The 27,091-nt window shown below is 42.4% G+C and overlaps 2 protein-coding genes across 2 annotated transcripts in view; both read right to left on the bottom strand.

Annotated features, from left to right (window-relative positions):
- The window catches only part of LOC146716552 (protein NLRC3-like), a 247,013-nt gene that overhangs the window by 32,566 nt on the left and 187,356 nt on the right, over positions 1–27,091 (bottom strand). The gene's annotated exons all lie outside the window — the stretch shown is intronic.
- Positions 1–27,091, bottom strand: part of LOC146716557 (protein NLRC3-like) — a 224,524-nt gene that overhangs the window by 115,436 nt on the left and 81,997 nt on the right. The gene's annotated exons all lie outside the window — the stretch shown is intronic.

Here is a 27,091-nt window from a genome sequence, read left to right as displayed (position 1 = left end):
AAGTGCTATACATATAATATAAATAAATACAGTCAAGTCTGTCCCGTATTCAGTAAGTGAAAATGAAATGAACAATAAAAGGTGAATCAAATGGACCATTACGGCAAGGCTGGGATGGTCAATTTGGTAAAGTAAATCCGTTGGGCATCTTTCTTTGCCTTTAGACAATAGTTCTGATGGCAAAAGAGCCAAACGGGACAGGCACAAAAAAAAAAATAAATACAGTAAGGGAGTCCTCTTCCTTACATTTCCTCCTCCCTCTCTTGAGCGCGAAGTGCTTCAGTCCTCTGTCATCCTAGATAAACAATCAGCAACCACATTTGACTTCCCTGGCCTATACTGGACCGTAAAGTCATAAAGCTGCAAAGACAAGTACCATCCTGCAATGCGGGCATTTGCATCCCTCATGCGGTTCAACCACTGGAGGGGACGATGATCAGTCTCCAGAGTGAAGTGACGTCCCAGAAGATAATACCTCAAGGCCTCAATAGCCCATTTCATGGCCAAGCACTCTTTCTCCACCGTCGAATACCTCGTCTTCCTGTCGAGTAGTTTCCGACTCAGAAACACCACAGGCCTTCTTTCACCATCCACCTCTTGCTGAAGGACAGCACCAAGGCCAACTCCTGAAGCATCAGTTTGCAAGATGAATGGCTTGTTGAAGTCTGGACTGTGTAGAACTGGATGTGTGCAAACTGCTTCCTTGAGGTCTCTGAATGCTTGCTCACAGTCTTCTGTCCAACGCACTTTGTTGGGGGCTGAGCCTTTTGTGAGGTCATTCAGTACAGTGGATCGCTCTGCAAAAGAAGGTATGAATTTCCGGTACCAGCCTACTAGACCCAGAAAACCTCTCACCTTCCTTTTTGTTGTCGGAACTGTCTACACTCTATCTACAGTGGAGGAACAGTACCTGAAAGTCATGTCAAAAAAAATTCAGCAAACACCTGACACAGGACCTGAAAGATGTACTTGGTCCTTCAGTTGATCCATCTAGTGTTCACCAAAGCCTCATCTCATGGTGTCAGTGAAGGGTGGCTGTCAAGAAGCCATTATTAAGGAAGGGAACAGGGAGAAAAGGCTGAGGGATAACAAATTACACAAGAACTGGACTGAAAATCAGTAGCAGCAGGTCTGATGGAGTGATGAACCAAAATTTGACAGTTCTGGTTCAAATTGTGGTAATATGTCTACAACCACCTGTAAACTACTGTACAGCTCTGCCATAGTTTGGGTCTGCATTTCAGCCAGGGTGTTGGATTTCGTCAAAATTGATGGAATTATGAAAAGTACCACCAGACTTTGATGCACCATGCAATACCATCTGGAAAGCGTCTGATCGGCAGCAGCTCACTAAACACATCGAAACACCATCATTCATGGACTGACCTGAGCCGTGTGGGATCATCTCGGCAGAGAATGGAACAAAACGGCAGCTGATATCGAAAGAAGAGCTCTGAATGTCCTTAAAGAAGCTCGGAGAACTATTCCTGAAGACTACTTAAAGGAATTCCAAAGAAATGTGCCTAAGAGAGTTCAGGGCGTGCTGAAGATAAAGATGCTCAAGCTCATTACCTCATTATATCAACTCTGTTTTTGCCTTTTATATTGTATTTTCATGTAAACTTTTCAAATTTAAACTGTTGCACCCGTTTCCCATTACCCAGCAAGTTATATGTTAGAATTAAGGTGTGGCTCAAACTTTTGCACAGTCCTACATTTCCCATCTATAAAATGATTTGACACCTGATAAACCTTTAAAAGCACTGACCTGCCTCTCCAACTATCTGTTTTAAACAACACGCACTTACCAGCAGTTGTGTTGCGTTTTCGTCAGGTTAGTGGCTCAGACCTAAAACAGCCCAACATTATCTCTAATTCAGGTCTGGACCCAAGCTGACCCATTAAAGTACGTGGTACTCCTTTTATTTGTACTTGTGTACTCAGGCATAAATTAGACTTTTCAGGTACAAACTAAATAACACAAAGAGGAGCTTATGAATAAGAATGAAACTGAGAGGCCCACTGCAAGAAGATACACACCCAAGTGCTGAGATTGTAAAGATGAAAAGTGAGCAGAGGAAAACGAGCGTTTCAGGACAACGAGGCGGTTTCCTCTTCTTCCCATCTGGCAGCCTCACAGCGGGGAGTTATGAGGTAGCCCCAACCTACCTCACATCTCCCCGCTGTGCAAGAACGAGCTCAGCAACACAAGCATCCTTTCTCTTTCGCGAGTGCATACGTGCACATCTACAGTGCTGCATGCCAATGAACCCATTTTCTTGGAGCACCTACACAAGCTGCAATCTACAGATCGTGTTTCACAGCGCTACAGCGAGAGGCAAACACCTCCCTCTGTTTGTGCTTCATTCTAGCTTCGCCCTTCTCTTCCCAACCACACACACCAACACCTTCCTCTTGTGAATTTTATTTTAATCCTTAACATAAAGACAGCTATAAATTAGGATAATCAAACTTGATTTATTACCTCCTGCACCCCCCCACTGTGTGTTCAACAGGAAGCTAAAGACTGGTGCTGTTAAAGTGTTCAAAAAACAGCAGGAGCTCGGTGTGAGGCTACAGTGGGCCAAAAAACACAAGATGACCTCCAGCAAGGACAAAATGTATCTGGACGTCTCTGTGAGCATCTGTCTCACTGTGTAAGTGTAGCACAGTGTCTGTGTGTGCATGGCTGGGCAAGAGAGACAGCACAACTGAAAGCCAGCACTCAGACGAGGACCCGGTGCATCGTCTGTCTCATCTCAGCCAGTTTACTTACAAACTCTTTAAGTTTGAATTTTAAAGCCGACAATGTGCACAGGGCAGTGATATTTAAAATGAAGGTAAACTATTCCAATCTCTGCAGCCCCAATTGTGTATCTCACACACACACACAGTCCTGAATTCATTACTGAAGTCTCATCCAGACATTCAATGTGCTCTGTAATTAAATTGAGACGTGGGGTCAAAATTCCCACCTAGACTGAGTGAGATGAAATAGAAATCGGCTCTCCTCTAACTGACTTTATAGAAATAATTACATAAGCTGCATTTATAACTGTTATTAAATAACAGCAGCACACGAGAACTGAAGTGTAATCCCAGCACATTTCGCTTCGCTTGCACTGATTCTTTAGAGATGACGACCGTGGTGGGTAATTAAGGGCAAACAATATACAAGTGGCGTGAAAAATGGAGGCTGCATTACCTTTCCAAAGCTTCCTTTCCCGATGGCCCGCAGTATCTGGAAGTGGTCAAAGTTCACTGTGGAGAAAATGAGAAGCAGTTAGTGAGAACGTGTCAGTTTGAGCTGAGCTATAAAACAGGGAACATGACATGTACAGCACTGTGAAAAAGTCTTGAGCCATCCCTCATTTGCTTCCAGGGATCCGGACTTAAGTGTCACAGTTTCTTTGAAACGGACCGTTTGATGCTCAGTTTGTACAGCTCGTACAGCTACTTTGTAAACAGAATAAAATCAGATCCAGGTTTGTTTAAGCTGGATGTGATTTGTTCTAGCAAACGAATTGATGAGTGTAGATTAAAATGTAAATATATGCATTATGTGAAGGTGTTCCTTTTTATGATTATTTACAGATAGCAACAAGAGGCGACACAGAATTCGCAAGGTCATCTTAGATGAGAAGAAACGCTTGGCGGCTGCTGTTGACGACTACAACAAGGAAACAAGCAACAAAGCAAATCGTATCCAGTGATGCCCTCATGCAGAGCGACGTTTGGCCCTGGCAGAGCACAAGTGAACGTAAGCTCTTGATTTCTAAATATCCTTTTTAAACAAACTCCCAGTATCTGAGCAGCAGTTGAATGTTTTGTTCTTGAATCATAATATGCTGCTATGTTTTCCCATCTGATGTTGTTAAACTGCAGCTGCTGCTGACCTCCGGACAAAGAGAAAGGTCTTTGAGAAGGTGATGGCTGTGAGGCGCCTGAGAGAGGAGGAGATGATCCTTTGCAGGGAGATGCAGCATCACTGGACAGTGTTGCAAATGCGATCTGTGGTGTTGGGGACAATCTCCTCAGACTGTAAGCACATCTTTTATTTATTTATACATTTGGTGATGAATTGATTGAAAATAATAGCAGATGCTAAAGTCTTACTGGATCTTTTACCTATATTTGGGTTGCTAGCTAACACTGCCTTCTCCCTTAAAAAAAGTTTAATTACATGATCCTAACTCCTTGTTTTAATGAGGTGAGTTTTTTTGTCTGTTTGTTTGTTTTACTTATATTTAATAGTTTTGTTGTTTTTACAGCCTCCCTTGTTGGCATGTCGGAGGATGCACAGAAAGGACTCCATAGCCTGGTTTAAAAACAAAGTGAACTGAAAGCTGAAACGCTCAAAGTAAAGGACGTGTACAAGAGAATCCTCAGCCACCAACCACTCCTGGAAATGGACTCGGAGGAGGACGTTTCAGACGATGCTGCTGAGAGTGATTTGAGCACTTCTGATGAAGACTGATTGTGTCATCATTGATGTTATGTTTGCTAGAATAAAAAGTTAATCACATCTGTTTAATGTGATTTTTATAATGTCTGTTTCAGAAATTGCTTATCAACAGACATTTTACATGTTGAGAAGAAAAATGTAATTCCCTTGGTGCAGTTGTTTACCCTGAATCATTCTTTCCCATCTAATTTAATGACTCGTGTACATGTTCAGATACAATAACATCATTTAATTCATGGGATGCTTTCTGGGCTGCTCAAATTACCACAAAATGTAAAAGCACCAGGCAGCACACTCACAAGGACATGTTTTGTTCAGTGTTTTGTTGAAGAAATCAACAAGTACAACTGAGATGTTTGCTGTAGTGGTGTGTTTGTTAAGAAGCATGCCAGCACACTGGTGAACTGACAGTCCCAGAATGCACCCGAGCCAGTGACTCGCCCCAGAACAAATGACATTAATTATCTAGAAAGACAACCGTGATCAAAGACTAAGTAAAAGAGTAGGAAACAAAAGATAAGGAAAGGTACTGTGGGGTAGGAAAGAAAGGCCAGAGCTGTGCAAAATGACCTCCAGCAGGCCACAAATATGCACGTCTGCTCAAACGGTCAGATACTGACTCCATGAGGGTGGTATGAGGGCTCGACGTCCACAGGTGGGGGTTGTGCTTACAGCCCAACACCGTGCAGGATGTTTGGCATTTGCCAGAGAACACCAAGCTTGGCAACTTTGCCACTGGCGCCCTGTGCTCTTCAGAGATGAAAGCAGGTTCACACTGAGCACGTGTGACAGAGTCTGGAGACATATTGGAGAACCTTCTGCTGCCTGAAACATCCACCAGCATGATGGTTGGGCAGTGGGTGACTAATGGTGTGGGTGGCATTTCTTTGGGGGACCGCACAGCCCTCCATGTGCTCGGCAGAGGTAGCCTGACTGCCATTAGGTGCTGAAATTAGATCCTCAGACCCCTTGTGAGACTAAATGCTGGTGCGGGTGGCCCCGGGTTCCTCCTAATGCAAGACAGCGCTAGACCTCATGTGGCTGGAGCGTGTCAGCAGTTCCTGCAAGACGAAGGCATTGATGCTGTGGACTGGCCCGCCCATTCCCCAGATCTGAATCCATTTGAGGACATCTGGGACATCACGTCTCACTCCATCCACCAACTGCACCACAGACTGTCCAGGAGTTGGCAGATGCTCTAGTCCTGGAGTCTGGGAGGAGATCCATCAGGAGACCATCTGCCACTTCATCAGGAGCATGCCCAGGTGTTGTAGTGAGGTCATACAGGCATGTGGAGGCCACACAGACTACAGAGCCTCATTTTGACGTGTTTGAAGGACATTACATCAAACCAGATGAATGATTCTGTATTGCACTGATCAAGGAACCAACCCAATAGGAGCTAAAGGCATCCTCTTCACATTACTTAACATAGTGAGTTTATACTATGTTTAATGTGCATTTTCTTCATCGGTCTAGAACATAACATGTTAGCGCTCCCTGGTTCTTTTTGGAGACAGATCCTGAGACAGCAGGCAGCTTTGGAGAACTCATGCCAGCTGTGGTCATTAAGGAAAACTTTGATTTAATATTGATTTCATGACAACTATCCTCAGGCACATATTCCTGGATATATACAATGACACGAGTAGACACTAACCCCCAGCAGTCTGGTGCTATGACAGCATAACTAAGGGCTGACCTGAACCAGCCCCAACTATAAGCTCTATAAAGAAGTAAAGTCTTATGCCAACTCTTAAAAGTCTTGACCATGTCCACCTCCAAAACTCATAATGGACTTTGGAGGTGGACAGCTATCAAGCTCCTCACAGAGGAGCAGCTTGACAGCTAACAGCTCCCAATTTACTTTAGTCCAAATACATGAATTCAAATTGAGGTGATAACTATTTATCAACAGTATGAATGTCTGTTCCCGTCCAACAAAGTTGTTACTACATACCATGTTGAGCAGGGCTTCCACTTGACTTTAACTTCTTCTTTTTCCTGAAAAACATGATATAAACAAACAATTAATTCAGAAAGACATGCAGGTTGCATACAAAAAGGAGCCTACAAACATTTGTGTACTGTTGAATGGCTCAATATATTATACAGTTAGTTTACAAAAACATAAGAACCACTACAATGCTTGTACTGCCAGCATCGAGTGCATGTCAGCAAAGCAACACTGCTTACATTGTGGCTCACAAGCTCCACTCCTTTTCATCAAAACCAAAATTTTATCTACATTCTGTTTTTTACACTTTAAATCCCAGTTAGGTTAAATATTACCAGTAGCTTTTCAGATAAAACAGTAATAAAGTCCTAATGGTTTCATAAATCTTTATATTTTTTTTCATATAAGCATCGGGGACAAGGCTGTCTTGCAACTGTTGAGGTCACTAGTGTGCGCCCTATTTCTTCCAGGATCACTCTTCATTTGTAGGTTTTAGTGGACTCCTACTACTGTGAAGTGGTTTTCATGGGACAGGGGCTTGTATTCCAAGATCTGGGAGATTGTAGAAATGAGCTGTGATGCCCTTCTTGCCATCTTTCCAGAAATATCAGTGATCTGGAAGCTGTTAGGCTGACTTACAGCAGCAGCACTTTCTGCACCTGCAGAAACTCCAGGACACTAACAGTGTTTGTTGCTGTGTGTGCTGCAGCTGCAGCTTTGAATTTTTTTTGAGAGCTAATATTTTGGCTATGGTGTCTTGTTATGAAATGTACAAGAGTAAGAGTGTTAGCATGTGTGTCAAAGCTACGTTTGACTGGGAAACTCAAAGCTCAATAACCTGTATCAACAACAATTTACTGCAGCCTGTGTAATATTTGATGCATCATAATTTATTCCAGTCTATCTTGCAAATACATGTTTGCGTTGCAATGTCATGCACAACACACACAACTATTAGAGCCTTAAGATCAAACCTGCGTCATTCTTTTGGTCCACTGCAGTGTAGCAGTCAAACAAGGAGAAGTGAAGTGGCCCCAGATGGCCAGGATAGAGATCAGAGGGTTAATGCGTAAAATGCATAAAAATATTATTGATTACAGGATAATACATTAATGTTAATATCAACAATAAGCTTTTTACTCTGAAGTTACAAGTATAAACAATGCTGTTGCATTTACACTTAAATTTTTTACTATAAGTATGGAAACAAGTGAACAGCATTTTATAATAAGTTTAACTGGAATTCTGTACACTGAAAAACAAACAACAGATAAAAAACACAAACAAACAGCCAGTGCCTTCATCTGTCCATTAAATGTCAAACATCGCTTTGACCTGTAGTCTCTGCTCGTCAGCACATGCTTTTAAAAAGAGCTCCATGTCCTCTGCAAACTGAAAAACAAAGAGGAAGAAGTCCCTCTACACAAAAACACTGTGGATGACAGGCCAGGCAAACATCTATTGACCTGTTTGAATGCCTCCTCATCATGTGAGCCTTGAAGTTTTTTTGTAAGAAGACTAAGACCACAGTGAGGACATTTCATTTTCATGGACTTTCCACAAGCCCCAGTTTCATTTAGCACAGAGGGTGGAGCACATGAATGTTCTACCCAAGATTCAGGAAATGGTTTAGATGCTGGAGACGAGACATGGAGAGGGAGACGAGGCTCCACGGAGAGTTCAGTGGGGAGCAGTCCTGAATGCTGACATGACAATAATTGCCTTGCCATATCCCCACGCTGTATGACTGTCATGTTACAGAAGGGCAGTGAAAGTGCACCGGCACATCATTTTGTCTGTAAGAGAGAAAAAAAGAAAAAACATGTAATTTAAATGTAGTTGTATAGAATGCAGTCAGTTTATCTAACAATCAGATTGTACATATTAACAAAAATATCCAAGCCGTCCTCAATAATGAAAGCAAAATGGTGTGGATCACAAGAGCTGTCAGGAAATGTGGTGAACAGGAAAAATATTTAATGAAAACACTTTTTTCTCTCGCTGATGAATGAACTGAACTGTACAATGTGAAAATAACTTTTAAGTCAACAAAGACCTGCAGAGGTGCTGAAAAGAAGTGCATATTTATGACTTTAACTATGAGGTATATTTAATACCAACATACCTTTGAAAGGCAAAGCACTTTGAATGTGTCCATTTATATGCTGCTCAATCTTTGCCCTGACAGCAGGGCTGAGAGTGGGGCACAGAGGGCAGTGAAACAGCCAACACGTGGTGCATTCCTGCAATTCTGGCCTGGAGGCAGAACTCCAATTTGATATTTGCATCTAAAACAGAGAGAAAAACAGATAAACACCATATACACATTTAAGTTCAGGTTTTAGCAGAAATAACACGTTACAGTTAGCATGTAAGAGATTTGGGAGAAAATTCTTTACAAAAACATAATTTACAAGAAACTTTTATTTGTGACATACGTATCTATTGACATATAAAAGACAATTGAACAAAGGCTAACTAACATCTGGGCAATAAAACAGAATAAATAGAGAATATTAGTATTTATACATATATAAAACTCTCTGTGACGACCTTTACAATGTTTTTGCAGGTGGAATGAGAGATATGAATAAAGTGCAATATGCAGTAAATGGAACAATGTGCATTGATGTTACAGATCGTGAAAAGTAGTGAAGTGAATTTGTTCATAACAAGCAAAAATCAAATACGTTTGAAACTGACCACTAAATGCTAACCAGAGGTGTCAAAAGTGCACATTCTTACTAAAGTTTAGATGCCTCGGGGGTCTGACCGTTGTTGTAGCGCTAACAAAGTGCCAACGTAATCAGTGTAAGCAAACTAGATGATTCCTACAATTATATAATTATTAACGGCAAATTTAGACATGAAAGACTCTGTAACAACCTTTACGATCCACTTGCAAGGTTTCCACAGTCGATGGCTGTATCCCAATTCAGGGTCTGCAGCCTTAAAGTTCGCAGCCTCAACGGTCCATGAACTCTGAACATCTGAACTCTGAAGCATGAACTCTGTGTCAAAGATTCAAGCTGCAGTTATTTATATTTCCTATCACCTTAAATCTTCACTCAAAGACACTCAAGTATCTGTGACAGTGTGTATATAGATGTATCATATATAAGAGAGAAATATTGTTATTTTAATATGTTGGCATTACTAAATGTGGCTCAGTGCTTACATATATGTGTAAAAAGCAAATGTACGAGCTGTGATAACTGTGTCTGATAGAATGAAGAGTAGATTGATAAATGAAATATTCCTTTATTGGGTGAGAAAATCAGACCATGTCATAACTGCTTTAAGTCATACAGAATAGACATCAGAGCCTTAAACAGGCTGACTTCTGCTAAATGGGTCAAACTGGGCAGAAAGTCTACAAACACATAACATCCTTATAGAAAATGATGTAACACTATAGATCAACTTAGCTCAGAATATATAAAGCAAATAAACAATTACAGCAATATGATGCAACAAACACAGCAGTGCTACTGATCCAAAATACTCAAAGCTTCATAGAACTGAAACAAACATTTTTTTTTAGCTCCATTCTGCTGCTGATACAGACTTTAGGTTTCTGAACATTAAACTTGTTGCTGCCTTTCATAGTGTGTAACTTGAAGGCCCTGAGTACTTTCTCCCACACTGAAAACACTGGAATGACAACATTATTTGAACATTACCTAATAAGACTGATTCAGCACAGACAGTTATGTTAAACTTTCCTAGCAGTCCTTCACAAACAGGGAACAGTCTGTCTATTCTCTCCATCTGTCAGCTGCTGCTGGCTCTTCCTCCTCCTCTTCCTCACACACTGCTGAGTTTGTCCTGGTGGATCATCAGGGCTGCAAAGCCTCACAGATGATGTGCAGCAGTGGGTCCCTCAGTCTGTCCTCACTCTGGACACTTGCAGTCGTCACACATGGAAATCAAATGTGTGATAAGGTGCAGGATTCAAACACAAGTGTGACTTATAAACACATGTTCATACTTTTATTCCACAATCAGAGAGAAAGAAACAGAGAGAGAGTGCAGGACCATAGCTGGACTCGCCATCGGGCATACCGGGCATTTGCCCGGTGGGCCGCTGGCGATTTTTTGCTTTTATGGGCCGATCGATTTTATTTTTTTTGGAAGGGTATAAATAATGAAAGGTGTTGGATTGGCCAATTGGTCATGATCGACTCTGGGCTGGACCAATTACAGCCGAGGAGGTCGGATGCACCCTCCCCCTTGTTTAGCAATCTTATAAATGAACTAAGGAAAATGGAGAACAAAAAAAGGAAAGAAGGTGCAGAAAAAATTAGGGCCAAAAAGAAACAAGCCCTTCAGGCAGACGCTGCCAAATGTGTAAAAATAACTGAATTGTTTGGCGGTAGCTGTGGCATAGCTTCCACAGATTTAGCAACATCAGCAAGTGGTGGAGGCCAGCAGGTGGATAAGGGAAAGGGGAGGCAAGAGGAGGAGAGACCCGAGGCCGCCACCGGTCATAGTGGCAGAGGAACTGAACTTCAGGTAAGAAGTTATGACCTGCTGTCTATCTGTGTCAGATATAAACCAAGTTTAGTGGTAGTTTGTTTTCGTTGTGCTGACTTTTTACAGTCGCTTAGAATAACTGGTACTAGCTAGCATGACGGAGTTTATATACTGCTGGGCGGGTGCTATGAAGTTACTGATAGTAAATTTTATTTTATGCTTAAGGTTAGTTTCTCAAACTCCTCAAAATCTTAACAAATTGTGCCAATCCTTACATGTTGCAGCAGGCTGATTTATCATCAAAAGTGGAGAAGTCTGTGACAGAGGAGACAGAAGAGCAGCAGAGAGAGATGGAGCAAGAGAGAGAAATAAAAGAGCAGGAGATGGAGATGGAGAGATGACTTTATGTCATCCATGAGGGATGCATTTGACATATGTTTCACATATTATAGCCCAACAAGTTACTTATAGCAATTTAAATACGAGCAATCACTTTTTGGCAGACAATCACTTTTTGGCACAACACCGGCTATTTTTTGTGTTTCTTTTTATCGCTCTGTAGCTGAGTTCAATTGAAAGCCTGCATGCGCTAGTACCTCTTGCCACAAGTTCCCAGAATCCTTTGTGGTTTTACCCCTGAATGACGTCACATTTTTGGTGGGCCGGTCTCTAGTCAAAATGCCCAGGCCGATTTTTTGTCCCAGTTCAGCCCTGTGCAGGACAGACAGACAGGTGACAGTCTCAGGTGTATACACTGCTACACAACAGCACCAGAGAAGGAGGATTTAGTGTTTGTGTTATTACGAGTGCAAACAAGAAGAGTTCCCAGATGGTGCAGTGGACACATGTGTGACTGCTGTGATTAAAGCATCTTTCTTTCAGCTTAACGAGTGAACCGTCAGCTCGTTCAAACACACGTTAAAGTCCGTTTGGCTCGACACCACCGAACAGAGGCAGCAATATAACATAGCTAACATTAACAGTGCAGTGAATCCTGCTTGTGCCGTGATATTCAGGACTGCAAACCGAGCAGCATCACTGACTTTCAGCTTGTTGTGTTTGTGGATATATGACTGACTTTAATTATCCACAAAATCATCACATTCTCTGTAGGATTAAGGTCGACTATTGAACAGCGTATATTTTAAAGTAAAGGCTTTAAAACCAAGTAAACGCTGAAAGTACAAACATCACTAATGTCACATAACTTTGCCAACATGTGGCCAACAGTAATGTTTTAATGTTCTTCATTATTAAACATTTGCACATAAATAAGTGACATAATATTCAGTACTTACTTCTGAAAGTTTACTCTTCAGCCGCCCCTCTTCCGCCGTTTTCTTTCGGCAACATTATCCACACCCACCGCCGCGCCGTTCTCTCAGAACTGAAGAAACTTCTTGGATAAAACGTCTTCAAGAAATTTAAAGCAGTTCAGACGCTTTTCTTTCCCAGCTCCTCAGACTGTCCACCCTGTTAGCTTCGTTAAGCAGCCATGAAGAGTAGAAGGCCAAGTATGAGTTTCAAACAGTAAACACATTTATTTTTAAACCCTGCAAATAAACAACATTAACATCAAAAGTTTTACATTTCCTAAATGTATCCCACAATCTGAATATAACACCCACTTCCCCACGTTTGATCCGCTGTGTTAAATATGATTAAGAACAGAATGCAATCATTTGCAAATCCTATAAACCAGTATTTTAAACAAAGTGAGAAAATGAAACATTTAAAGAAAAATATTAGCCCATTTTGAATTTGATGGCAGCATCCTCTCTCCAAAAACTAAAGGCTTTACGATGTTTAGTGCTGGACCATGTTGGTTAATGTGTAAACTCAACAGTTTCCATTTTGATTAACCTGACCAACATCTAACATAGAACACCTTTGAAGTGGACCTCGCAGCCTGTGGATAACTTCAAACACGTCGAGGTCTTCAGAGGCTGAACTTTGACCCAGCATCACAACGAGCGCCATAAACACTTGTTACAGTTATTAGAAGGAACCCAGCCTTTAGACATCCCCACAATGACATCGTGACCAAGGGTCTGTTGCATGATTTTTAACATGGCTACAATGTGTCGTCTGCTGAGTCATCGTTTAATACAACAACGTACTGAAAGAGAGCATTCAGCATCTGACTGAGCTGGACTAACCTTCCCTTTCAAAAGTGAAAACTGCAACATAAAACTGGAATACAACCAACTTCTAATGAAATGTAACATTTTATAACATGAACACAGATTCCAGGTGAGCTGTGTCTTCCAGGACTGGATTTACCAGAACAGGTATGAGGACGGTGCCTGACGGGCATGTACGAGCTGGAGTGGATCCCAGCAGACACAGGGTGAGGAGACAGACGACCGTTCACGCTCACACTTATTCACCAGTTAACCTAACCCCACTACCTGAATGTCTGTGAACTGTGGGAGGAAGCCAGAGTCCCCTGAGAGGACCCACACAAACACGGGGAGAACATCCAACCTCCACAGAGACTCTCTCTGCACTAAAAGCACAAAATAAAAATCACACCGTCATGTAATTCAAGAAACTGGTCTTAAAAAACAGTTAATCTAATATGTCCACATGGAGCCCGTGTTAAGGTCCGTACTGGGCTTCAGAACATCAAGTGAACAACGTCAGATGGGACCTGGGTGCGTTGTCTCCTGATAGAAAGTGCTGAGGATCAGAAGGACTCAGGGACAACACGATATCTGTCCAGCAGAGGGCGGCATTATTCCAAACGGCTCCATCCTAGAAACATGATGTGGAACAGCTGACCTGTAGATCTGCTCAAGAACAATCGTCACAGTCTGATCACAGTCAGTCCCACGTCTGCCATGTTCTCAGCTTCCTTTAGTACAGGTAGCTTTAATGATCATTTCAAGTGTGGTTGTTTCATGGAAACAGAGAGCAGACTGCAACATCTGTGACAGCCACCTCTAACACTCTGATGGACGTGTGGACAGCAATGCTGCCTGGAACAGTACCGATGTTTCAGGGCTGATGACGTTTTTGGGTGGGACATCTACATCCTGACATATCAAGGTTAGTTTACTTTTACGTAAATTTGCTTTACAGAAAAATAATAGCATTTGTCATCCCTTCACAAACACACACATCGATTTAAACCTGACAGACACATATTTGGAAATTAGACGCGATGAATCAAATCAGAAAAACAGTTATTAGTTATTAAGTTTAGTGACGGCAGCAGGGACAAAGCTGCTTTTATAAGACTTTGTCCTGCATCATTCTCATGATAAAACAGACTCAATGGCCCCAAGATATTTATATGACTGCACTTGCTCAGGTTTGTCCGGATTTCAAACTGTTCTAAAAGTCTTTTGATTCAAATCTGGGGCTGTGTTATTGAAAGCAGCAGAGAAATCGATGAACTGAAGTCCTTTACTCTCTACATGTTTGACAATCAGGTGAAGTAGAATCAAAAGCACGTCCTCCACTCCTCTGTTGGGCTCATGTGCAATCTGCATTGAATCAAGCTGAAGTTCAGTGTCTTCCATAATCACATTTCTGATGATTTGTTCAAAGACTGAGGTGAGGGCAGCAGGCCTGAAGTCGTTTAGAACTTTTGGACGACTAGATTTAGGACCAGGAACCACAACAGCTTCTTTCCCAAGAGAGGGCATGAACGATTTATTCAGAATAACCTAAAATATAGGACTGAGTTCTTGAGCACAAGTGTAGGAGCCATATGAGTTGTTCCTTTTTGTTTTGGATTAAGAGGGTTGGTTTAAATGCACACCTTGTATTGGTGCACGGGTGTGGGGCGTGGGCGTGTTAGGTGATAAATGTGGTTGCACTCACCTGATGAGCAGAAAGGTCGGGTGAGCATGAGGGGAAACCTGTTGACCCCAGCTTGAGTCATTGTGATGCATTTTTGGCTGTAACTTGATGTATGTTTTATGCACTAATTGATGCCACAGGCCGATGTTGTAGTTTGGTGTAGTAATTGGTGTAATTCTTTGTGAGTTGCAGTCATTGTGTTTGTGCAGTCTGTGCATTTGTTTAATAGTTCGATGTGCTGATTTGTATAGTGGACAGTAACACGTGGAATTAAAGGAGCAAATAGTGCAGAAGTGCATCTCATGTGTTTGTTGTTGTCGTCATCAGCGTCCTCATGTTTAGCCTGCTGCGGCCATTTGCTGGAGGAGCCACAACAACTTGTCAACAGAAGAGTTTGTAGGTTTTATTGGATTATTTATATATAGTTTTATTGGTGAGAGTTTAAGGTTTGCTGTTGCCTTTTAGAGTAAGCCTGTGGCTTCACACAGCTGGTTTCAATCAGGAGTCTTATTCCCCTGTTAGGTTTCAGCAGTTTCACCTGCATTAGGCGTTGTACTGATTTGCTTTCTATTGTGCATCAGGCGGCTGAAGCCATTGGCTTGGGAGTACCGCCGCAGTTTGTGTTTAAGACAGTTTGTCTTCCTCACAACTGACGGTATGGAGGTGCATAAATACCCATCGCCAGTATGTACGGAAGACTAGGCTGGGTTAGCTAGGTTTAACAGGCAGATTAGTGGGGATGTTACTCCTGTTAATTGTGTGCGTCCAAGGTTTATTGAAAGGAACGTCATTAAATTGATGTGTTGGAATGAAGCTCTGTGGCATAGGTGCAGTTCAGCGTTTGGATTTTGTAATGTTTGAGTTATGAGTTATGTGAGTTATGCAAACAACAAAGTTTTTTGCAGATGTTCACCTAAAAATGCAGCCAAGGCGTTTTTAAAATAAACATTTCAAACTATTTACAGAACAATCAGCTGTTCGGCATCAAATCTGATGCCACACAAATTATTTGTGCCACTCCAAAAAATAATTTCTGTCCACTATGAGATAAAGGATAACAACAGCCTGATACCTGCAGGCCTGACAACAGCAGATGTATCACTCCACATCAGCCACGCCGCTTTGCTAGCTAAAACACATAAGGACGCTGTCATAGCCTGTCAACCATGTTGATTAGCTGCGTATATACACGAATGTGAATCGCATCATTGGCTGGACTATGGGATAAGGTGGCATCATTCTAATCGCATACAGGAGCAGCCGGACACTTACTGACTATTAACTACTCGATTTAAATCAAGACGCAACCTCTCGCGCTTTCTCTCTCTCTCTCACACACACACACACACACACACACACACACACACACACACACACACACACACACACACACACACACTCTTTCTAACAGCCATCTTCAAGATAAAACAAATCAAGCTCCAATAACTAGTGAAAAATGTAAAAACTCTCCAAGACATCTGGATTAACGTTAAATCCTAATAACTGTGAACTCTTTGCCATAAATGATAAACTGTAAGATTCCTGTTAAATCAGAAATAAGATATTTGGAAATTCATCTCACAAAGGACCAAAAAGTAAATCGGTCGTTGAACGTGGAGAAGAAACTAAAAGAATTCAAGACCAAACTGAACTCTGGGCTTTTGTCACGGTTCTGGGTCATTTTGACCCAGCATTTTCAGTTCTTATATTACTTTGTATTATGGTTTGTATCCCGATGCTTTTGTTTATTGGTATTCCATGTTTCTGTTATTCTTAGTGAGGGATTAGTTCTTAGGTTGTGTCTCGTGTTTAGTATAGGTTCAGTGTCAAGTCTGCGTCTGTTTCTTGTTTCCTGTTTTATTGTGAAGGGTTGTCTCATGTCAGTGGCTGTATCCCAATTCAGGGTCTGCAGCCTTAAAGTACGCATTTCAAGGCCGATTACGTCACAGCGGCGCGCCGAAGGCTGTCCCAATTCAAAGGCTGCTCCAAATGCGGCCGTGAAATGCGTCCTTCATTTCCCTGAATTTTAAGGCTGTGGCAGTGTAGACTTCGTGGCCCAACATATCCCAGAATGCATAGCGCGGCAGTGGGTGTGGATAATTTAGCCGAAAAATGGCATTAAAACGGATCTCCAATGTGCACTGGACGACAGGAGGGGGAAATCCTTGTGAAAGTGGCCAAAAGACACGAAAAAGGTTACGGCAAAAACAACTAATCATCCGTGTGGATACTAACTCACTCGCCTGGCTAGTGCGCTGCAGAGAGGACGTGAGTAACATCAGTTCTTTTAAGTAAAGGATGTTTTTGAAAATACTGAGAAAATGTCAGGAGGCGTTGGACAAATGGACATTTTTGATAATGGCAAAGAGGATTGAACAACATATGTGGTGAGAGATGAACAATATTGTCTGGCTAACAAAATAGAGGATGAGAGGAAAAACATACAACTTGTTGCGCAGCATCAAACAAAAACTAAATGTGCAAAAGAGACCGAAAGCTGCATGAAGTAACTGAGAAAGACTCAAATGATTCTCAGGAGGATTTGGCATGCCTGGAGCTGTACACAATGCAAGAGAAAGACAATGATGCAATATGGCTCACACCAAAAATACAAGAGGTTGAGTTACAGATGGAACTGGACACTGGGTCTGCCCTCTCACTGATCTTATATGAAGATTACAGAGACAAATTCCCCAATCTGAAACTGAAACACACCTCGGTGAAACTGAAAACATACACAGGTGAAAGAATAACTCCTCTGGGAAAAGTGAAAGTGGAATATGAGAAAAAGAAACGCAACCTGGAACTTTATGTCAATGAGACTGGAACGAGGCCCGAGTGCACATTCTGTGGATGAAAGACTGAAACAGAAACTTAATAACCGTGCCCAGGTGATCAAAGATGGAATCAGCACCCTGAAAAATATTAAAGCACAGATCATACTGGAGGACAATGCAAAACCAAGATTTCACAAGGCACGTCCTGTACCTTATGCTTTATGCCCCAAAGTCGAAGCAGAGCTCCAGCGCTTGGAAGAGCAAGGAATACTCACCAAGGTGGAATGGTCAGATTGGGCTACACCAATAGTGTCAGTAAGCAAGAAAGCAAGTGACAGAGTGCAGATCTGTGGTGATTTTAAGGTTTCAGTGAACCCAGTTCTCCACATAGATCAGTACCCACTTCCGCGGATAGAAGACATATTCACAGCAGTCGCAGGTGGCAAACACTTTTCAAAAACTGACCTTGCCCAGGCTTATCTCCAGTTGGAAGTAGAAGAGACATCCAGGAAATATGTGGTGATAAACACTCACAAAGGCCTATATCAGTACAACAGGCTGGTATTTGGTATCGCCAGTGTCCCAGCAGTATGGCAACGTGCCATGGATCAGGTCCTACAAGGCATTCCAGGAACAGTGTTTTCTGGATGACATAATAGTCACTGGTGTTGATGAGGAGACTCATCTGGCTAACCTAACAGCAGTCCTGGCCAGGCTAGAAAAATATGGATTGAGAGCAAACAAAAACAAATGTGAGTTCTTCAAGGATGCCATTGAGTATTGTGGACACAAGATCGACAGACATGGGCTCCACAAAACCGAGGACAAAGTTGAAGCAGTCCTGAAGGCACCAGACACTAAAAATGTGAGTCAGCTACGTTCATTCTTGGGCTTAATTAATTATTACCACAAGTTTCTACCAAACCTTTCAACAGTCCTGCACCCGCTGAACTCTCTGCTGCAACAAAATGTCAAATGGAAATGGACAAAAAACTATGAAGAGGCATTTAATTTAGTTAAGTTAAGCAGCTCATTACATCAGAGGAGGTTCTGACACACTTTGACCCCAAGCTACCACTTCGCCTCGCCTGTGATGCCTCACCATATGGCATTGGTGCCGTGCTATCTCACAAAATGCCTGATAGATCCGAACGACTACTTGCCTTTGCCTCAAGGTCCCTAAATGCAGCCGAGCACAACTATACGCAGATAGACAGAGAAACACTCAGTCTAGTGTGGGGAGTGAAGAAGTTTAATCAGTATTTATATGGACGACACTTCACCCTGATCACAGACCACCGACCGCTGGTGTCCATCTTTAACCCTCAGAAAGGTATTCCAACCATGGCTTGCGTACGCTTGCTTGGGCTTTGTTCCTGGGTGCACACACCTACACCATTGAGTTCAAAGGGACAAAGCTACATGGAAATGCAGATGGACTTTCACGTCTTCCACACATGCAACCCACCGAAGAAATGACTGATCCAGCTACTGTGTTTCATGTTACACAAATGGAACCCCTACCTGTCACAAGTGCTCAGGTGAAAAGAGAAACGAGCCAAAACACAATCTTGTCAAACGATCTTACTGTGAATGGTTGGCCGTCCTGTAGTGACACTCAGTTCTCTGCGTACTCCACCCGCAAAGACCAACTATCCGTTTGCCAAGGATGTGTCATGTGGGGAACTCGTGTCATCCTGCCACCCGAACTACGTACAAAGGTACTGGACTCACTGCACGATGGACATTTGGGTGTTAAGATGAAAGGTCTTGCTAGAAGCTATGTTTGGTGGCCAGGCACTGATTGTGAAATGGAGAATATGGCTAAATCCTGCATTGTTTGCCAGCAGACGCTGCGCCAGCCTCAAACAGCACCTGTACACGCGTGGGAGTGGCCATCTGCTCCATGGCAACGCATTCATATAGACTATGCTGGCCCATTTATGGACCAAATGTTCCTGGTTGTGGTTGATGCCCACTCAAAGTGGCCAGAAATCTTCCCCGAAAAGCAAGCAACAGCTGCCAGCACGATCAATAGTCTTTGGTCACCGTTTGCACGCACAGGTCCGCCACAACAGCTCGTAAGTGACAATGGTCATCAGTTTACTGGAGAGGAGTTCCAGTGTTTCCTTGGGAGTAACGGCATACGACATATCACTTCAGCTCCCCATCATCCTGCAACAAAGCTGAACCAGCCAGTCGCACAGAGGGGAAACCGCTACAACAGAAAATTGACAATTTTTTTACTGTCTTACCACTCATGCAACAACTGGACACACACCTGCAATGCTCTTCATGGGATGAGATCTGAGATCACATCTAGATTTGCTGAAACCAGACATTCGCAAGGATGTCCAAGATAAACAGTCTTCCATGGTGGAAGCAACAAGAAACAAAACCAGGTTCTTCAATGTTGGACAAAAAGTTCTCGCCAGAGACTACAGAGACCCAAGTCAGAAATGGCATTCTGGCACGATTCGTTCACGGACCGGACCGCTGATATACACCATAAATGTTGGAGCCAACTTAGACTGGTGTAGACATGTTGATCAGATTCTAGATGCAGAATGTCACGTAGTTCCAGAGCAACCTGAGAGGACACATCTACACCTCAAGATTCAGAAGAGTTTGCCCTCGCTTCACCACCTGAGGTTCAGGGTTTACGTGAAACCACCAATGTTCAAACACCTGAACTTTCCACACAGAGCACTATGGACTCTGACCAAACAGGCAGACATTACCCTGAGAGAAATCGCAGAGCACCTCAGAGACTGAACTTATAGGTTTCCAGTTCATTTTGTAAGGAAAGCGGTTAAAATGTTTAAGAGGAAACAACCTACCTCTATGTTGTAAATCACTGAGTAGGTGTCATATTTCAGTTTAAGTACAATTATTGGGTTACGGCATTTACCTGAAAATATCTCGATTGTTTGATACTTAATGTGTTCATCAAAGCTGGATGGGAGGAACTGTGATGTATTTAGTAAAATCAGTCTATATTTTGTGGTAAAGTAGAGAACACCAAGCGTGGTGCATGTGCGCATTGATATGCCTGTGCCTTTCCACAACATGGTTAATAAAGTAAGTTACTAACAACCAAAAATGTGTTGTTACTTTACCAGTTAAGTTATAAGAGAGAACATAACAAACTGGTTGAGATCCTGGATTAAAGAGGGAATGGGAAGGGAAGAGGAGTACAGAGGACTGATTGGTCGGTTCGTGAGGAGAATCACCTGAAACTGAATGTGGCCAAAACAAAGGTGCTGGTGGTGGACTAATTGTAATTTAAAATGTGAAAATTTTAGCTGTCCTCCATCATTCTCCCTGAGGAGTCGAGTTACGGTGACTTTGTATCTTCTACAAGAGACGCACAAGAGCAAGTTAAAAAAAAAACTGTAGAGGAAAATATGGCAAAGTCCCAAGACTTACAAAAGGAAGCTTATGCTAGACGAGTCCAGAAGAAGTACAGAAACCTTGTGTACAGCGTTGGAGATGAAGTTCTTCTCTTGAACATGAAACGTGGAAGGAAGGGAGGAAGACTTGATCCAGATTTTTCAGGACCCTACACCATTCAAGACATCGCTGGCAAATGTGTGAGATTAAAAAAAACACGGAAGGAGCAACTTTAAGAAATCACTACAGCATTGACCATATCAAGCCATACAGAAGAAGCCACCATGTAAATATCAGTGACAAGTAAAAATACCCAACTCGCAGTCAGACGGTGAACAGCAGCACAGACCTGAAGATGCCCCCCTGCCATCCTACTGCTAACCCTCAGTGCCAGCAAAGTCCAGAGGATTCATTATGCACCCAAAACGGCTGACACAAGGAGTTTAATTGTGTTCCAGGACCAGAAACGCGTGAACAAGAACTTCCCTCCCGGAAACAAAGCTTAGAAAATGAAGGTGACATAGTGAACAACTCTTTTTGACCAGTTGGTCATTTGTTGCCAGTTTGGCGTTGCAACTTAATTGACTGTTGCATGACTTTGTTTGCATTTTGCAGTCTTCAACTCATATTGGATATAAAGAAACATGCACTGAGCTTGTGGAAGTCTGGAAATGGATCTGCCTGTCAGTAATTTTCTATTTTGCCCACCCGCTGTACCTTTCCTATTTCTCTGCGTGTAAATGCATGCCTATTGTATTGACTTTTTCCTGTTGTGGCCCGTCGGCCTTTACCAAGCGTATCCACTAGAAATCTCATGCATGCCTAAGCTAACTTATCATATTTTTCTTTTAGTAAAGAGGCTATGGCGTGCAAAGGATACTGGGCGCTTGGAGGCAGCTGTTGGACCATACAAGTTATTGGATTCCTCTTTTCGAACACTGCAGGGGTCACGGTGGTTTCTGATGAGGTAAGAGAACTTATCATTATTGATTCTGATTTCGAGGTTCTGCTCCTTCTGAAGCATTTGCAGTGCAGAGACCATTAATAGTTTAAAATGTGCGGGTAGGTGGGGGGGGGGGGGGGGGGGGGGGGGGGGTTATATTGCAAAACTCTGATAAGGTTTCACCCATTCACTTCAATAGGAAAAAATGTTATCAACCACAACACAGATGTTGTGACATCTGTGACATCATAATACCCAGTTTCAGTATATGCAGAAAGAACCTTTATCAGCAATTCGATTCCTTTAGATGTTTTTGTGTACAGCACTCAAGCAGTTACTTCAAAAATTGTTGCTGTTGTTGTATAAACTCAGATTTTTCAAAACAGGTCATTGATGCATATCTGCACCGTGTTATTGACAGACGAAAGGTAAGTAAGAAATGTCATTTACCTACTAATTTTGAAATAAAAAAAAAACCCTATTTACTGTTCTATAACATTTTTGTATACTTGTGCAGAATGCTGCACACCTGCTCTGTTCAGTAGTTGCAAGCTCGTTGTTTTCTGGGCAGTTCAGATGCCTCAACTGGTATGTTGAAAGCTCAGAAGTGGTCCAAACAGTTGACTCCTTTCTGTTGCTGAGGAAAGAGTTCGGTTCCTTTAAAGAAGACTATATTTGAAAACACCCTGAGACGCATGGTACCTAAGTAAATCCAAATTACTCTGCACTTCCAATCCCACAGATGAAGTTCCCAGTTGAAGACGTGGCTGTGCCCTGTGAACTTTGGTACACACTGGATTCTTGTGGTATGTGTTCATTTTGTTATTAATTTGCATAATTTGTTGTGAAGCAGTTTCTTGCACAAAGTGTTATTTTTAAATAAGTTTTCAGTGGCACAAACAATTGTAATTTTTAATTTAACTTTTTCTTTAGATTGTCAACATTTCTGCACAGAAAATACTGCTCATAGACCCCATGGGAATGAAGGTGTTTATGACAGGAAAATTCTGCGCAACTGGAGGTATGTATGATACTGAGGTGTTATTCTTAGATTAAAAAAAAAAATCTTGTTTCATTACAAACACTTTTGTTCAACTAGGAATTTTCTGAGGATGAGAGGGCATGAAGACACCATGGAGTGGCAGTTACAGACTATGCAACACAACAAGCGACAGGATTCCAGCAGTTGTGGAGTTTTACTGTTAAAGGTAACCCGTATTCAAATGATTCAGTTTCTTGTTAGCTAGAATTAAGACTTTAAGTGAATTTAAGTGAAGTGAAAGTTATTTCGGTCAACAACAACAAAGATGATCATTTTACATAGAAGTACTTAATCATACAGTAACTGAAAAAGGAATAGGCTGAAGCCTTGTGGCTTATAATTATCCTATCCTTTACCTAATTAAGACTTTACATTCTAATTATGATCAATCTCACAGTTTGCAGAACACTACCTTGATTTTGGAGAGGTCGGTGAGGTGTCAACCACTACAGAGCCAGTTGTGCTGGAGCGAATGCAGATAGCTTGCACCCTACTTGAAAATCGAGGTAAGTCCAGTAAAGTCCTTATCACGTTAGTGCGTACTTCCAATTTAAATAGTGCTTTTCAAACAGCACAGTACAAATAGTGCTCTTCAAACACTTTCAGATAAGACCCTTCTCAAAGTCTGATTTAGACTAATTTTCCAGGAAGTATATTTGGAAAAAATGTACTATTATTTTTTAATTATTCAATAAATAATGTTTGATTAAAACCTAACTATGATTGTGTTTCAGGGAACGCTGAGGACTACTGCATTGTTTGCTCCATGTTAGATGCTAACGCTGACCGCAGCATGATTGAAATGGTAAAACAAAACAAAAGAAACACATAAGTCTTAGTATCATTACTTGCCAATCATAATTAAAATGTTGAGTAATAGTATTCACCAAACAGAATATGAGCCATTTATTTTTCCTTTCCAGGTGCAGTGTGAATCTTGCCAAAGATGGGCACATTTTGCATGTGAAAAATATAAAGAGAGCAACCAAGAATATAAATGCCAAAAATGTAGCCAGAGTCAGACAGAGACTGTGCAGAGACTGTAGAAGGACAGAGCAGCAGCAGAGCAGTCCAGATACACTGATGATCCTCTGTCAGATCCAGAGGGACACACAGGGATGATGCTGGACTCTACATTGTGTCTGACAGTGGAGCTGTTCTCAGAGCAGTTCACTCTGCAGCACTGACAGTCATCTGCACTTCTTCTCATTCCTCTGTCAGTCACTGCTGGATGAAGCTCTCCTCTCCACCTCCCAGTAACATGGCCCAGTCAGAGCGTCTCTACACACAAGCTGCTGCTGCTTCAACCTCTCTGGATCATCAGGACACAGCTCCTCCTCTCTCAGCACACACACCGCCCTGTTTACCATCATCACCACCACCTGCAGAGAGAAGAAGGAAGAGCAGAGGAGATAAACGAGTGTTTCCAGAGACTCTTCATCAGCTGTCAGTCAGTGATGCAGCACATCCAGTATAAAGAGCAGCAGGGACTTCAGTGCTGGGACTGTACTAGGACTCATTGTTGCTTCACTTTTTCTAATCTTTGGATTTTTATTGAAGTTGATGAAAATGTTTTTCCCTCCTAGTTTGAGTTTGGACTTTCATTCATTAGAAGAACCTTGGTGTGTCCACTCTGAGCTCTGTAGGAACCCCAACAACAAGCCCAACAATCCAGATGGACGGTTCCAGCTGTTAACTGGAGGAATTCCATCCAAACATCTGCTCTCACTAAATTCTTCCTCACCTACAGACTGTGTTCTTCACTGCTTTAAACTTGGAAACGAATGCAGTCATTGGTCTGCGTGCTGCTTTGTTCAGAGAGCTGATTGGCTGTTGACAGTGTTTGATCAGAGCGTGTCAGCCGTTACTATGGTGACCATAAAGGTCAGAAACAGGAAGTGTTTGTGTCCAATCCTGAAGCCTGTCACCATTCTCCTCTCACAGCTTCACTGAGAAGCTGCAGCTTTACAGGAAACACTGGATCTTTGTTTCATACTGACTGTGTTTAGTACAATACTGCTGACAGCACCACCCACTCACTCCATCACTCTACTGACCTCAGAGTCTCCAGTCTGTAGTCTGGACTCTGCTGAAGATCAGACAGCTGCTTCACATCTGGATCCTGCAGCTTGTTTCTCCACAGGTTCAGCTCTCTCAGATGGGAGGGGTTGGACTTCAGTGCTGCTGTCAGATAATCACAGCTGATCTTTGACAAACCACAGACACTCAATCTGTATAAAGAATGAAAGATGTAAGTTTATTAGACAAAGTGTGAGCTTGAAATCATTCAGTGTTTCATCATCTGTTCAGAGCTGAAGAAGGTTCAGAATGTAGAAGTTTAGAAAATGGAAACTCCAAACAGCTGAAGCCAACAGGAAGCAGCTTCAAACAGGAAACTGTGCAGAGTTTCAGACTATATGTCCTGATGCAGCCAGTTGGATTTTGGAGATTTGAATCTCTGTTCTGTGACTAAGTCCTTGAATCATTTCTTCCAGTTGGTCCAACAAGACAGACTAAGTGTTGGACATGTGTTGTGGCTCCATTAGGGGAGCTTCTAAATGTGATGCGATGGCCCCTCTGGGTCTGTCAGGTCACAGGACTGAAGAGAGCTCAAACTGGGCACACAGTTGTTCCAGTCTGGACCAAAGACTCTATACTGGGACTGAGGGACTGCTTTGACTGCACCCACTGGGACTTTTTAAAGGCTCATGTTCTCACTGAGATCATCGATTTCTACTTACATTTCTTTCTGGGAAAAATGGGGATTACTTTGGAAACAGGAAGTATTTTCCCCAATAAGCAGCCCTGGATTAGTAAATCACTCCAACATGTTCTCAGGCAGAAGAAGCTGTCTTGTTATGAGGGAGAGAAGAAAAAGATTGAGGCACAGAAACTTGTTGAAAGAGAGATAAAGCAGCTAAAATCAGGTGTAAAAGTAAAGCAGAGGATGAGCTGAATAAAGGACACTCAAGGCTGGCTTGGAAAGGAATGAAGTCCATGGTGGGGATGCAGAACAAGGAGCAAAGATGAATGTGATGCTGAATCAGCAGAAGACTTGGACTCATTTGATTCCAGCTTTGATATCATTGATTTCAATGAAGAGCTTTGTGATTGTAGCAAAGGGCTGGTAGCTCTGAGAGTCCCACTGATGAGGTGTTTGTGTGGAAATCTCTTAGTGGGACCAAAGAGAGAAAAAGCCCTGGTCCTGATGCTGTGGGAGGGAAATGATTGAAGTGTGCTGTGAGGAACTGACTGGGAGATTTTCACACATTTTCCAGTCCTCCTTGGAACAACTGGAAGTTCCCAGCATATGGAAACAAAGGTTAAGTGTCCTATGGCACTCAGTGATGATGGTGCTGTGGCCCCACCACCTCCACCTCTTTGTAAAGGAACTAACTGTAATCTGAAGCTTCAAATGGAACTAAGACTTCCTCCACTAGGTGGCAGTGTCTGATGAGAAAGTGTTAGTGGAGCTGGCCTGGAGTCAGAAACAGGAAGATGCAGGATTTGGGCTGAAATGGGGGAAAGTGGTTCGCACTAGTGCCTTAAAGCAAGAAGGTTGTAGGTTGAAGCTTGTTGGCCTTTCTGTGGAGGTTGGATGTTCTCCCACAGTCCAATGAAATGCTGCTTAGGTTCATTGGTGCTTCTAAATTGGCTGTAGGTGTGGATGTGAGAGAGTGCTTCTCTGTCTCTCTCTGTTGGCCCTGTGATGGACTGCTCACCTGTGCAGGTGGACCACGCCTCTTGCCCTATGACAGCTAGGGCACAGGCTGCAGCCCTGTGAGCCTAAGCTGAATAAACAGTTAGCAAAAATGATCCATAGATGGCCTGAAATCCCCCAGTTAGCAGTTTGGTAGATAGCTATGACATGCTAATCCCATCCAGCAGCTGTATTCTACCTGTAAGCTGATCCCTGCTGAGCCAAAGCACTTTTTCATATACAAATTACAACCTTTAATAGAAACCTATTGGTCAGCATCTTATTAGCCTGCTGTTAGCTTCATTCCACAGAAAACTGAGAGAAACTAACAGAGTTGATAAAGAATAAAGAGAAATGTGCTGATTTAAAGCCTTTGAAGTGCTTCAGATGATCTCTGTCCACTTCTGTCCACTCATTCATTCATGTAAGCTTTCTAATGCAGCTTTGATCTTCACAGTCTGCTTCATGAAACTCATTCTAACCCTGAATGTCAGAGTGTTCCTCCTTCTCTTTCCCATCATTCATGCT

The sequence above is a fragment of the Copadichromis virginalis genome, linkage group LG3, assembly GCF_057382275.1.
Source record: "Copadichromis virginalis isolate Kocher_CV1m ecotype Utaka linkage group LG3, C_Virginalis_male_GT1.1, whole genome shotgun sequence".
Classification (NCBI taxonomy): domain Eukaryota; kingdom Metazoa; phylum Chordata; class Actinopteri; order Cichliformes; family Cichlidae; genus Copadichromis; species Copadichromis virginalis.
This window is presented reverse-complemented; position numbering and strand designations above follow the sequence as displayed.